Source organism: Stenella coeruleoalba, assembly GCF_951394435.1.
Source record: "Stenella coeruleoalba genome assembly, chromosome: X".
NCBI lineage: Eukaryota > Metazoa > Chordata > Mammalia > Artiodactyla > Delphinidae > Stenella > Stenella coeruleoalba.
The window spans coordinates 27,017,269-27,021,929 of NC_137152.1; the positions used below are offsets into that span (position 1 = coordinate 27,017,269).

At 40.3% G+C, this 4,661-nt stretch overlaps 1 pseudogene across 1 annotated transcript; it reads right to left on the reverse strand.

Moving 5' to 3' along the window:
* Positions 1-932: 932 nt before the first annotated feature.
* Positions 933-2,310, reverse strand: LOC307180366 (large ribosomal subunit protein uL4-like; annotated as a pseudogene). Its single transcript has one exon. The product of its transcript is annotated as a large ribosomal subunit protein uL4-like (transcript).
* Between the last annotated feature and the right edge of the window lie 2,351 nt (positions 2,311-4,661).

Below are 4,661 nucleotides of genomic sequence, written 5' to 3' on the forward strand. Positions count from 1 at the left end.
AAATTCCCCATCTTCTCTACTTCCTGTGCTTTCTCCACATAATGCTGAGCTCTGGATTCAGAATCCTGACAGCTATCCTACACTGGGGTCCCTGTACTTGCTTTGTATGTGACTCTCATGGACCCTGCATAATGCTGTCCTCTTGGATCCTCACTAGCTAAGATTTTCCTGTCTGGCCCTATTCCTTGACACTTGGTCATTCTGATCGAATCCTTGCTTCTCACATGAAGGAGAAATACCATGTTGGCATAACAGAATTTTAAAGCATTCCAAGAAATATCCTGTTACTCAGGAAATCACTGTATAAATCCAGCTTAATATGAGTGAGGTTGTAATATAATTTTCGGCTAAACTTAATTAGAAAACAAGGAAATACAAAATATTAGTGAGACAATATTTTCTCACTCTTAAGTTTGACTATAATTTAAAGGATTGGTAAATTAAAGTGTCCGTAAATGTGTAGGGTATTAAAATACATTAATTTGTGAGACAGAACTAGAAGAAAAATGTTAGAAATAAATTTGGGCTATATTTATAAAAATATACAATCTTCTCCACTTTAACCCAATTTACATTTTGTATTATCTTTCCTTTGAGAAAGCATGCACATGGGCCCTATAATGCATTTCCAAAATGTTGACTTCAGTTCTGTAAATCATATTAACAAATGGGAAACAACTTAGTTTCCAATTAGTAGGAGAACAGTTAAACTCATTATGACACATACTTGCTTTGGGTATAGTTAGATAAGTGAGGTTATCTATATGTGTTATCATGGAAAGATCCACATTCATTTTATTAAGTGGCAAGGGCAAGAAGAAAAACATGTTACTTTTATCCATTAAATTAAAAATAGAACGTATTTCTATACTACATCTCTATATTGTAAATCCTAGAGTCATCTTTTTTTTTTTTTTATGTTTCTCACTGCCTCTTTGATCAGGTCTTTATTCAAAATTAGCTGTCCAAAATGATTTGACCTTTACCGAATAAACAAATTTAAGTTTATGCAGCAGCCTTTTCCTCTGTGGTGGGTTTCTTTTCTGTGGGCTTCTTTTTAGCAGGCTTCTTTTCAGCTGCTGGTTTCTTGGTCACTGCAGCTTTTTTCCCACCAAAGGCTTCTTTGGCTTCTTCAGCTTCTTAACGCAAACAGCCTCCTTTCCCTTCTTTCCCACCACAGGCTTCTTGCCTGGAATCCCCTTCTCAACTGATTTGGCTTCTAGTGCTGCTGCTGCCCTATCCATCCGGATTTTGTGGTTCTTGGCCTGGCGAAGAATGGTGTTCCGGCACATGGTCTTTGCATATGGGTTTAGCTTCAACATGATTCTCAGGTTTTTCAGTGGATTCTTCTTCAAGACTCTGCGATGAATCTTCTTGCTTGGTGCTCAGAGGGCTCTTTGGATCTCTGGGCTTTTCAAGATTCTGCTAAGGTCTGTATTGAGCATCTTGTGCGTGGGGAGGTTGTAGTTACTCTTGAGGGAGACAGCTTTACGCCAAGTGCCATACAGCTCCTCTAACTTGCGGAAAAGCACTTTTAGTCCAAATGCAGAAACGTCCCACATGCCCACCAGGAGCCAGTTTCAAAATGTTCAGTTTGCTTACATTAAGCAGAGTAATTCCAGGGATGTTTCTGAAGGCCTTGATGATACCATTGTCCTCATTATAAATGATGCAGGGTCCCCTGCACTGGATACGGTGACGGTTTCTCATTTTGCCTTTGCCAGCTCTCATTCGCTGCGAGCCGTAGACCTTTTTGATATCATTCCAAGCCTTAAGTTTCTTCAGGAGCAAAACAGCCTCCTCGGTCTTCTTGTAGCCTTCAACTTTATCTTCAACCACCAAAGGAAGTTCAGGAACTTCCTCTATACGATGACCTTTAGACATGACCGGCGCTGGTAAAGCCGAGGCAGCCAACGCAGAGCAGATGGCATATCGCTTCTGCGTTGTATTCACTCTGCGGTGCCAATGTCGCCAGGTCTTGGTTGGTGCAAACATGCGGCCCCCACGACACATATTTCCAAAAGCACCCTGGCCAGAATGGTGAGTGCCGCCACCTCGAACCCTGGGAATTCAAGCCACAGCTCTGCCAGTACCCCAAGACTCAGCACTGGTTTGATGACCTGCTAATTCACTGACAGCACAGGGCTGTCTGTTGTTTTTGCGCAAGTTGGTGTGAACAAAGTTCATAATATCTGGTCGAATGGGGGCCTTGAACACGGCAGGCAAAGTGACACTTTTGCCAGATGACTCCCCCTTTTCAGAGTACACTGATATCAGTGGACGAGCACACGCCATGGCGGGGAGAGGACAAGGCCACGCTCCTCTCAACCCGGCGGCTCCCACAGGAAAAGCTAGAGTCATCTTTTAAATTATACACACTAGACTCTCATTTGTGGTAACCTCTCAGTGAGGGCATGAATTTTGGAGAAATACTGTAAAGCAGAGAACTTTGATTTATGTATATTGTTAAAACTCTTTTGCCACAAAAATATATGCATCAGTAGCTTTCTTATTAAGATATTAAAATAGGTCAAACAAAGAAAGTAGCTAATAAGATAGAGTATGTTAATAAGATAGAATGATTGCTGCATGATACAACACACAAAACCTGAATTTTGAATGGCTTAACACAAAGATATTTATTTTTGTGAAGATGAAACCTTATGTACATTGTCCTGGCCACACTACTATCAGGTGACCCATGGATCCAGGCTGTTCCACCTTCTAGTTCCACCATCACAACACAAACTCTCCGGGATGTTGCTGAATGAAAGAGAAAGCATAGAGGTGGCATACTGACTCCCATATTCTTTGGCCTGAAAGTGGCAAACTGCTTTTTCTCATATGTCAGCAGCAAGGGCTAGTCCAATGACATGTGATGGGGACAAAAACTATACATACCATTAAATTATACTTTATTCTCATTTTCATCTTCCTATTTTAAGCCTGCATAAAGTACTTTGGTGATAGAGTCCTTCTTTTTATCACCTGGGACACATTATGGAATAGTGGGAAGATAAATGAATTATTGATAAAAGACAGAAGGTTTACCTCTGGCTGGCAGGAGTGGAAGAGTGTGGGCTGTACACCAGTTCAGATCAAGGGTTTAGTCCCAGTATAGTCACAAACTATTCTGTTAATTCAGGCACATCCCAAGCTCTATGAACCTCAGTTTCTTCATCTCTGAAGTTGGTCTAATAATATGTCAAAAGTCTGTTGGAATGCATGTAATGTATGTAAAACGCCTGGCACAGTGCTTGGTATATCTTAAATCTTTATGAATGGGAATTATTACTCTGGTTATTTTGACCACAAACGGAACCACCTTTACCTATTTTTTTAATTAAAAAATTAGTCAAGGATGTGTCAGAGTACATGAATCGCTGTAGGACATGAAATATCGAATCAGATAAAAATTGTTACTTGGCAAGTAAAAATCAAATAAAAATTTCCCCTCAAATAGTCTATTATATAATTTAGGTGTGGAGGTGTCATCCCAACTGGATGAAACTCAATGATCCTAGAATTTGTGTCAAGGACTAACTCCTTCCCTGCATGCCATGCAAACCACCGTTTTCATTCATTTCACCCTTACCAAAAATCTAGCCCCAGATTAGATTTGCCAACATACATTCAAGATAACCTGATTAAAATGTTCTATGAATGTAGTGGACTCTGGCCCTCCAAGCCCTACATATACAGTGCCAGCCCAGTGTGTTCTGCACATATCATCTCAAGGGACTATCATACTTATTTCTCAAACACTCCTTGGAGATAATGTGCATAAAACATTTAGGTTGCAATGTGTTCAACTGTGCTGGGACAAAAGCACAGGACACCTTCCATTTTTGCCTTTCTTCATGATCTCAAAGTAACGGCTAGAAATTCTCCCTCCAGGTTTTTATCTCTGAACGCTGAGTTATACCATCTGAGAATGTGGCTCCCGCTCACCTCTCTCATAGCTGTATCTTCTCCACCACCCAGCTTAACAACAAATCACCTCATACAACTCAATAGCAAATGAATAAACACTCCAATTAAAAAATGGGCAGAGGACCTGAATAGGCCTGAAGACATACACATGGCCAACAGGTACATGAAAAGGTGCTGAACATCACTATCAGGGAAATACAAATCACAATCAGGTATCACCTCACACCTGTTAGAATGGCTAACATCAAAAAGACAAGGCATAAAAGTGTTGGCAAAGATGTGGAGAAAAAGGAACGCTTGTGTACTGTTGGTGGAAATATACTTTGGTGCAGCCACTATGGAAAACAGTATGAAGATTCCTGAGAAAAAAATAACAATAGAACTAACATATGATCCAGCAATTCAACTTCTGGGCACATATGTAAAGAAATGGAATCACTATCTTGAAGAGATGTCTGCATTCCCTTGTTCATCACATCATTATTCACAACAGGCAAATATGGAAGTGACCTAAGTGTCTGTCTGCAGATGAATGGATAAAGATGTGATGTATGTGTGTGTGTGTGTCTGTGTGTGTGTGTCTGTGTGCGTGTACAGACACATAGATGAGTACATACCTACATGTGCACAATTCTTGGCTTTTGTGTCTCTGATATTCTTACTCTGCTACTCTTCCTGTGGAAATAAGTCTCCAGTTTTATAAAAGAAGTTGAAAGAACTTGCACTGA